Source organism: Macaca nemestrina, chromosome 17 (genome assembly GCF_043159975.1).
Source record: "Macaca nemestrina isolate mMacNem1 chromosome 17, mMacNem.hap1, whole genome shotgun sequence".
NCBI classification, from domain to species: domain Eukaryota; kingdom Metazoa; phylum Chordata; class Mammalia; order Primates; family Cercopithecidae; genus Macaca; species Macaca nemestrina.
The window spans coordinates 41,454,903-41,465,267 of NC_092141.1; the positions used below are offsets into that span (position 1 = coordinate 41,454,903).

The 10,365-nt window shown below is 41.2% G+C and overlaps 1 protein-coding gene across 4 annotated transcripts in view; it reads right to left on the reverse strand.

Annotated features, from left to right (window-relative positions):
• The window catches only part of LOC105485184 (myosin ID), a 378,692-nt gene that overhangs the window by 367,336 nt on the left and 991 nt on the right, over window positions 1–10,365 (reverse strand). The window lies entirely within an intron of this gene.

Here is a 10,365-nt window from a genome sequence, read left to right on the forward strand (position 1 = left end):
AATAAGCCTTGGGAGATAAGACTTTGTCTTGCCCTTAGGACTTTGAGTGTAGAGGTAGGACATAAATATAAACTGATAGGAAAGGTTGAATGCAATACAAAAAAAAATAGTTGTACTCACTGACATTTAAACTATTCTAGAGATTTTTTGAGTCATTTATAGGTTTTTGTCTTAATCAGAAGGAACATGGGATAAGATGGTAGAATCAGGTTAACTCAACCTCAATATCAAGGACTATTCTTATAATAAACTTAAAATGACCTAAATATCTGTAAAACCCAAAGCTGAAATATGACTAATGATGGGGTTTATGCAAAACAAATACGTTGTTGGGTTTTTTTCCATGGGGTTTGACTTTTTTTTAATTGACTATAAAATTTATCTTGACTTTATATTGGACTCCAAGCAACAGTCTGAGCTAGAACCATTTGGGATCACCCGACGTCGCTACAGATGGTCCTCTATTGTACAAGTTACTCAAAGACGACTTTGTGGTCAGAGGCGAAATTTGTTTGCTTCATTGTTTTAGATGAAGCCATTTTTTTTTTTTTTGATAAATTCATTTGCTTCTACTGCATATGTGAACCTTGTGAATATACAGTAAGTGGTAATGGGTTTTTTCCCAAGACTTAACAATATAACTGTGAGAGACATGAGGAGAGGAGGAATAAAAGGAAAGCTGTGTTTGTTCCCCAGTGTGTTTATCCATCTATTCCTGGAGGTTCTTTTAGAACCCTGAACTGGCCTGTGGCTCTTTCTGAAAAATCTATGTTCAGGAGTAAACAATATTTTTATTAAAGCAAAATGGCTTTACTAGAGTTAATGCTTTAAACTCATTAAAGTGAAATCCATTTCTATATTGTGTATCAAGGAGCAGAAATGTAGGAAAATAAAGGCAATCCCATTCTGGGATAACTGTAACTAGTCATATGTGAGCAGCTGTGCCTGGAATACAAACTGGGATATCTTCAGGAACAAGGCTAGGACAATGAGGAGCCTGGAAGGTGGACAAAATACCAAGAGGAACTAGCAGATGTTCTCGATTCCCTTCTCCATCAACTGAAGTCACTTACTGGAACCCTTCTCTTAAAAAATGATCTGCTTTCCAAAAGCAGACCATTCTATTTCAATAAGAAATGCTGAAAGCCATGATTAGAGTCATAGTCTGGCTCACTAGTGTCTCTCTTTTTATTTTTATGTTTTTACAGACGAAGTATCACTATATTGCCCAGGCTGGAGTGCAGTGGCTATTCACAGGTGTGATCACAGTGTCAAATCCATGGGCTTGAGCAATCCTCCTGCCTCAGCCTTCCCAGTAGCTGGGACCACAGGTGTGGGTCATTGCACCTGGCTCCTCACTAATGTCCCCTTAACCCAAATGTTAAGGCCACAGTATTCACCACACACACTGAGTGCTGAGTCTTGTAAGTTCTGTAATTGAGCATAAAATAAAAGAAAAAATAACTCCTCTTCCTCTTCTAGATCCAAAGATAAACCACAGACACAATTTTTAATTGAGCGAAGTTTTCATCAGGTACCCTCCCCTCTCTGTCATCAGGACCTGCCTCCCCAAGAATGAACTAACCTTATACTATATGCTGCTCATCCCTTCCCACAAGGGTTCAGTTCTCTATCCCAGGTCTGCCATATCCCTGAACAGTAACATACTGTAAAATTATTTCTCAAAAATGAAATTCTCTATTCCTTATTCTAACTGATGCCACTGAGGCATGAGAAAGAAATTAACCAGACTGAGCAGATTTACACTAATGTACTTGTGCTGCATTAGAAGTATTTGACTTTCTAAGAGGATTCTTATCAACCTAACTCAATCTCTAGTTGGGAGAATTTGGGGCAGCATAAGACAAGAATGAAAGAAGTGCAGACAATGTGGGGGAAAATATTTTTGAGCAATGGAGGCTGGCTAGCAGCACAGCCAGCCCACGCATGCTTAAAGTGAGTGGAGAGAGAAGAAAAGAAGGCCAGGATGGCTCAGGCCATAGGGCAGGGGGAGAAAGGGCTGTTTCCAAATACTTCAACAAGGGTCTGCTGACATTCTACCTCTTCCATAGGGCATTTTTTACCTACTCCCAATGCCATTTTTTCTTTTCCCGAATTCCCTCCTAATATAGTACATACATACAGCTCTTAATTATATTGTCATCAGTTCTCTTTTCTAAAAATGTGATATGATTCCTTCTCTGTAGGAAGCCCTTAAAAGAATGGATTGTCTTGGGAGGCTGACGGGTGAATCATGAGGTCAGGTGTTTGAGACCAGCCTGGCCAACATGGTGAAACCCCATCTCTATTAAAAATACAAAAATTAGCTGACTGTGGTGGTGGGTGCCTGTAATCCCAGCTACTCGGGAGGCTGAGGCAGGAGAATTGCTTGAACGCAGGAGGCAGAGGTTGCAGTAAGCTGAGATTGTGCCACTGCACTCCAGCCCAGGTGACAGTGTGAGACTGTCTCAAAAAAAAAAAAAAAAAAAAAAGACTTGTCTGTGCTATTCATTTGAGCTCAATCATATTTCACTTTATATTGATCCATTTATTAATGTATCTCTTACTCCCAATTAAATTATCTCTCAAAGAGTAACTTTATTAAAAGTAACCCCCACCAAAGTACCCAACCCGGCACTAAGCACACTTTAAGAATTCAAGTAGTTGGCCAGGCACGGTGACTCATGCCTGTAATCCCAACACTTTGGGAGGATAAGGCGGGCGGATCACCTGAGGTCAGAATTTGGAGACCAGCCTGGCCAACGTGGTGAAATCCTGTCTCTACTAAAAATGCAAAAATCAGCTGGGCATAGGTGGCAGGTGCCTGTAATCCCAGCTACTTGGGAGGCTGAGGTAGGAGAATTGCTTGAACCCAGGAGATGGAGGTTGCAGTGAGCCAAGATCGCACCACTGCACTCCAGCCTGGGTGACAGAGCAAGACTCCATCTCAAAAAAAAAAAAAAAGAATTCAAGTAGTTGCTAGCTTTAATACCAGGAGATTATATGAAACACATATAATAACACAAATAATAACACAAAAATAACATATAGAGGGTCTAGAGATGAATGAAGAAATTAGTTACAGATTTAAAAAAAAAAAACAACTCTAGACTTAAAGTCTGTTACCTGGCAATAGTGCCTAAATGTTACAAACCTTCGTGAAGGCTGAGAACAGTGACATGCAGAATAAAATAGTTTAGAAATCTCTTAAATATGAATAGATTTCATTTTCCAAAGAGTTTGTTAAAACAATTTCCAGAAATTAAATAGTGATACCTGGAGGGAACGTGATTATGAGAATGCATAGGGTGGTAGTTACAGAGCGAATTGGGAATAGCAAGGGCATTTTTGGTGCACAGGGCTGGACCAGGGAATGGAGCAGAGACAGGGGGCACCTACTGAGTATCTACTATGCTTCAGCCACCACCATAGGTATTTGACACATGTTTTAAATGTGCTATAATTTCACAAGAACACATCATCTTTAGAGATGAAAAAACTGAGGCTCAAAAAAGCTAAGTCACTTGTCCAAGGTCACACAGGTGGTAGCAGATGAACAAAGACAAGATTAAGGTCCAGATTTGTCTATTTCCGGTGTTCTTGCACTCTCTGCTAGGTAATGTGAATTCCCTAGTTTGCGCCATTGCAAAGTTTCATCCTTGCCCCCCGCAAACAAAATCAAAACAAACAAATTTGTCTTAATGAGGGAGGAAGAAATGACACGGAAGACATGAAAATATCTAGTTCTCTAGCAGTTATGGGGTCAGGGTAGGGAGGTGAGGCCATTTGGGAAGGATTCAGGGAGAGTCAGCATTAGCTGAGTGAGAATTCTATACAAGGCACTTGCTGCACATGTGATTTCATCTCAATAACCCTGAAAGGTGATCATTTTACATAGAAGGAAATGAGGCTTAGGGAAGCCCATGCTAACAGGAATAAAAGTGAAGCTGCGATTTGAACTTGGTCACTTAGTCTCAGAGCCTGTGCTCTTTCTGTGACTCCCTATTGGAAGCATACTTTTGCTTCTCTTTTTCCCATAAATGCTCAAAACTCAAGTTTGGAAAACATTGTTCTATTCAAGAGATCTTGACCGGGTGCAGTGGCTCATGCCTCTAATCTCAGAACTTTGGAAGGCCGAGGCAGGTGGATCACTTGAGCTCAGGAGTTTGAGACCAGCCTGACCAACAGAGCGAAACCCCATCTCTACTAAAAACACACACAAAAAATTAGCTGGGAGTGGTACTACGTGCCTGTAATCCCAGTCATTAGGGAGCCTGAGGCATGAGAATCGCTTGAACCCGGGAGGCAGAGGTTGCAGTGAGCCAAGATCGTACCACTGCACCCTAGCCTGGGCAACATAGGGAGGCCCTGTCTCAGAAGAGAGATCTAGCCAGTAATTACATTGTAGTTGAACTAAAAGAAACCTGCTTCTTACAGGAAATAAAACTGTCATCTAAATCAAGGCATCTAATAAATGATAAAGGAGAGACATACAATGCATATTTTAAAATGCTGTTTCCCTCTGACCCCATTGATGAATATAGTTGGCGTTTTTATAGGCCATGTCGGTGAGGCTCATGAAAGGTAACCAACCCAGTGGAGCTGGAGCCACTGCTGACGGTAAAGTTCCCCGACTTGGCAGTGGCTGGGCAATAATACAATGACCCAAACCAGTTCCAGTGGCAGCACCACAAATGGGTATTAAAGAATTCTCTTTAAATGGGACCTCTCCTAGAGATAGTGCCCATTTTGCTTAGCTGACTCAGACTTAGGTGAGAATGTCAACGAACAGCTCTCCACATAGAGCTAACACGGAGATCACTAAGTAAACACATTTCTACCTATGTCAGATTCAACATTTTTGTCTCAAAGTTAAGCAAAAAGCCAAAGTGTATCTCTTTAATGTAAAAGTAGTTCTCAAATACAAAAAAAAAAAAAAAAAAGATGAGCTAGGCTTGGTGGTATGTGTCCCAGCTACTCAGAAGGCTGAAGCAGGAGGGTTGCTTGAGCTGGGGAAGTCAAGGCTGCAGTGAACCATAATTGTGCCATCGCACTCCAGCCTGGGTGACAGAGTGAGACCTTGTCTAAAAAAAAAAGAAAAACAAAAGTAGATCCCATCAGAACCTGCAAGGAAATGAACCAGTAGCAACTTCTAAGTGCTTGATTCCACCCACATCTGGCTCTATTTGGGAACTAAATTCAGCAGAAGTCTCCAGGGTCAAGAAATGACCCTGAATAAAAATAGTCTCGGAACTCTGTCACAAAGTAGGAAAGGAAACCAGGCGGCAGGGTGATTCACTCCAAATGGCAGCTCCAAAACCCAAATTCCCATTTTTGTCCCAATATGAAGCCAATGTACAAAACAGGCAGAGAGCAAACTGTCCTTTTCCAAAGGCCTTCAAAAGAGGTTGCCAAAGAATTTCACATGGAAGCCAAAAAGATTTAGTGTGCCATTCACCTCTCCTATAAATCTAACTAGAGCTATTTCTAACTAGAGGCCTGAACCAATGGCAGGTTTACATTTACTTGAAGACCACCCAGGGTATCTATGGTTTTTTTTTCCCCTGGCAAGCAAGAGAAACCCTTTGTCCCACCAAATTTTCCAAACGACCAAACAGCCACAGAGAAAGAATACAGGGGTGGTGTGGTGAGTGTGTGTGTGTCTGTTTCCTGTCTTTCTTCTAATCTATAACTCACTGCCCCAAAACACAGTTAAGTTCTATTAAAGTACAATATTTTGAGAAGATTGTATGCGAAAGAAAAAAAAAAAAGAAAGAAAGAATTCCACTGGTTGAAGAACAATGAGCCAACATTTGAGTACTCAGTTAATTCATTTTAAGATGTATTAAACATGGGGGAGGGCAAATTCTGTAGCATCACAGAAAACACAAAAGCATTAAAGGTAGGTTTGCTTCACAGTCACTCACTTGCACCTTCCCCTTCCAAAGCCTTGCATCTAATTCTGCATTCATGATTTACATTGTTTTTCTTAAAGGTGATTGCCCCCAAGCATTATGAGTTTCAAAGCACCAGAAAACCTGGATCTACCTCTGAACAGGCTATCTGCCTTTGATGATTCCATAGGTTGATGAGGAAGCAACCTATGAATATGATAAATTCTCCGTTACGAATAAACGTCCACGTATCCTGAGAGCACATGAGAACGTGACATTGACCTGTTTTGGGGGATTGGGAAAGATTTCTCACATCCAGTCTTGAAGGATGAGTAAGAGTATGGCAGGCAGAGAATGAGGGCAGAGATGATGAAAGGAGGACATTCCAGGGGGTGAAAACAGTAAGGGTCAGTGGCTCGCAGCTAGGGACAATATTGCATGTGTGTGAGCACAAACACACCCACCCACACACAACCCCTCCTCCAAGGACTTGTGTCAATGTCTAGAGACATTTTTGGTTGTCATAAACGAAAGAGGAGTGGAGTTGTTGACATCTGGTGAATAGAGGCCAGAGATGCTGCTAAACATCCTACAACACACAGGACAGCCCCTACAAAAGTCTAAAATGTCACTAGTGACAAGGCTGAAAATCACAGGCCTAAGCAAAGGTACAAAATACATGCTGTGTTAGGTTAAAAATGAGGAGTTGCATGGAGCTTTGGCACGCACAGTGCTTCAAATGATTCCTTTTATGGAAGACAAAACCCATTAAGAAAAGAGAGGGGGAAAAATTAACTTTCTGAGAAGCCAAGATATAAGGCTGAATAGATGCTTTATTCTCAAAACAGGAACCAATAACAAAGCAAGTTAAGAAACTGGACCTCTGGAAGCCTAACGCATATTTCATTGTCCTATAAAATGGAAAGCATTTCTGTCAAGGACACCGTCCACGGCTCAAGTCCACTCCTGAGCAGTAGCCTGTATTCTTCCTTTCATGCACATGGCTAACTGAGAGTGACGAGTGTGCAGAGTAAGGAGCACACTGAGAAGATGCAAGCAGCTTGCCCTGGCAGGACTTTCAGAGGGAGGATGCAAAGCTGATGTTAATGCTGGAAGAACTCATGTATAGGAATGGTCCAAGCAAGGAGAAAAGGAACCAACGAGCTCCACATCTAAAAAGGAAGTGGCTACAGAGAAAGCAGAACATGGTAGGACAGGGATGCTGTGGTTTGGGCTTCAACTGGTCATCAGGGTTGCTGGCAGGAACTGCTCCTGACCATGGAAGCAGGCAGGACTCATACAGGAGTCTTACTCCTGGGCAGAGATCCTTGGAAACTGGAATGAGGAACTTACCACCACCACCTCCACCAAAAAGGCAAAAGAAATATCCCCCAACAAGAGACTTCTGGGAGGGAAAGAAGGAGCCCTCACAATACAAGCAGGTTTTGTTATAAAGCAAGAAATATAAGTTGAAGCTCCTTCTCAGATATCCTAACTCGCACTAATCCACATCACTCTTTTACTCTTGCCCCATCCAGACACATATCTAGGTCAATTTTTTAAAGTAAAAATGGTAGGAGAAAATTCCGTCAATTGTGGCAGTTGTCTAAAAATCAAGCTTTAGCTCCAAGAGGGAAAAAGAAGGCCAGATTAATAGCAAAAGAAGAAGATAATTCTAAAAGGACAATGCCACGTAAGCTTAAAAAAAAAAAGTAACTGAAACTTTTTTTCCCTCTTCAAAAAAAAGTTGCCACAAAGGAAGGTACTCTGTACCCAGCATTGCGCTAGGTGCTGCTATTGAGAAAACACAGACCCATGAAGCACCTGCAGCCTTGAGTGCTTGACTATTACACGCCTTAAAGGAAGGAAACAGGCCTTGCAGAAGAGCCAGGTGGGAAGGGAGGACAGGACATTCCAGACTGGGGAGTAAGAGCAGGAACTGCAGCTTGGGAGGGCAGGAGTCATGAGGTATAAGCACACATAGGAATTTCACCCACATACCCATATCCACCAATGGACCAAACACGTTCAATTTCAGCTATGTACAACCAGACATGTGCCCAACCACCAATATTCCAGGAGACAAAAACACTTCAGCATCACAGAATAGCATCTGGATTATGCAGTGGTGGGTTTCTGGTCACCTTCTGCAAAGTGAAAGGAAAGAGAGGACGGCTTTCTGTCTGGGCCAGAATTTATAGTTTGAGAGGAGGGTAAGGGTGCTACCCTTTGCTGGCACTGTGTTTATGACTACAGTGAACCAACTACTTTAATTTATAAGTAAGTCACGAATAATCACTGATCTGTATGATGAGAACCACAGCCAATTCTCAGAGTCATCAAGGACACACAGATGAGATATGTACAAATACATATACATCTGTACACCCAGGATCTTGAATGATGTGGAGATTGGGTATAAAGGTAGACCTAAAAACCTGGGCCTTAGCCACTGGCCATGTGGAGAGCTGGTGATTCCTCCCACATCTCCATAACACCAACCCCTTCCCTTCCAAACAACTTAGCTTATTCACTGTCACCCAGAGTCAGCTTTCATGCCGCCAACCCCTGCTCATGCTGCTTAAACCACCTGGAATGCTCTCCAGCCACGTGTCCAGCTTTACAAATCTTACCCACCCTTTGGAACTCAGCTCAACTCCTCTCTTCCTCTATAAGGTGTTTTGGAGTCAATCTAAGGCATCTCTCTCTCTTCTGAACTTACAGAACAATTTATATAATCACTTGACAAATAATCACCTAAACTTTATAAGGCTTTTATCTTCTCTTTCTTTTCCTTTCTCTTTTCTTTTCTTTCCTTCCTTCCTTTCTCTCTCTCTCTCTCTCTCTCTCTCCCTCCCTCTCTCTCTCTCTCTCTCTCTCTCTCTCTCCTTTTTCTTCTAAGAGACAGGGTCATGCTCTATTATACAGGCTGGAGTACAGCGGTGTGATCAAAGCTGCTTATGGCAGCTTTGAACTCCTGGACTGACACAATCCTCCTGTCTCAGCCTCCTGATGTTGTTTTCTTAAACTATTCTTTAAATCACCCCCTAGAAAATTCCACCTTTCTCCACGTCTTCATTGAGATTCGCCCCTTTGAGAGGTAAGGAGCACATCTTGTAGTTCTTTGGATCCTCCTAGCTTATCTCCTAGAGTACCTTGCACACAGTAGAATTAAATTGCAGTATTCAGCTGGGCATTGTGGCTCACACCTATAATCCTAGTGCTTTGGGAGGCCAAGATGGGAGGATTGCTTGAGGCCAGAAATTCAAGAACAGTCTGGTCAACATAGCAAGACCCCATCTCTAAAAAATATAAGTATTAAAAAATTGCAGCATTCTCTTCTCTACACATAGGAGTTGTTAGCCTCACCTCAGTAATCTATCTTGAGATTCAAACCTCACACTTAAGAGACTTAATGCTTTAGGGAAAAAAAAAAGCAGAAATTCTAAGTGCCTTCCCTCAATTTACTTATTAAAAAACCACGAGTTTCAATTCTATTGCAGAGGAGTAGTCCTACAAACAATAATGTAGCCCTGTTAGACTCTATGCCTTCAATTTCAAATTCTGAAAATTCTGCAAAAGCTCTGGCTGAGGTCATGTATTTGCTGGAGGTGACAGATGGAGGTTAAAATGAATGGCTCCATATTCAACTATTACTACAGTGTCTTGTATACAATATGTACATAATAAATGTACCAATGTCTGAAAATCTGAAATGATTATAAGCCAAGAGTGACAAAATTATAAAGGCATTTCTCAAAGCACACAACTTATTTCCTGGGGGCAGGGGAGTAGAATCTCTTAATTTAAAACAACCTTAATCTATGAAATTGCTATGTAACTTACCCCTTTATTTTACGTGCACTTGGGAAAACTTAAAACAGTTTTGCTAATATGGATTTGCCAGGCACTAATCTTTGAATAATAATATGTGAACAAACACATATTATTAATAATTCATTTAACCCTCAGGACAAACCCAATCCTACAGACAAGAAGACTGAGGCACAGAGAGGTTAAGTAACTTGCTCAAAAATCACAGCAAAAATGTAGTAGAACTAGAATTTTAATCTCAACAATCAGACTCTTAATCACTATGATAATGGGTATTGGTTATAGCTGATGTAGAAGTATGTCATTTTGATTAATATTTGAGGTGATTTCTATAAAAGTTGTGCATCCAAAACTTGATCAGAAATGTAACATCCTATCATTATGCTGGTATGTAATAAATCTGATTGACCCCTGTCAACTGGATTGACAGAGGTAGTTAAAACTGCAAGTAGGGTTAAGCACCCAAGCCTAGATTATGATTTTCCATTTTATAAGTTTAAGGAGTGATGTTTAGCTATAAACCTTAGAAGAAATGGAGCCAAAGCTTGCAGGGAAACACATACACGCACACCAAAACTCAGCTATTTTGAAACTCCACTTACTTTAACGTTTAAGTCAAACTAAAACTGTTTACATA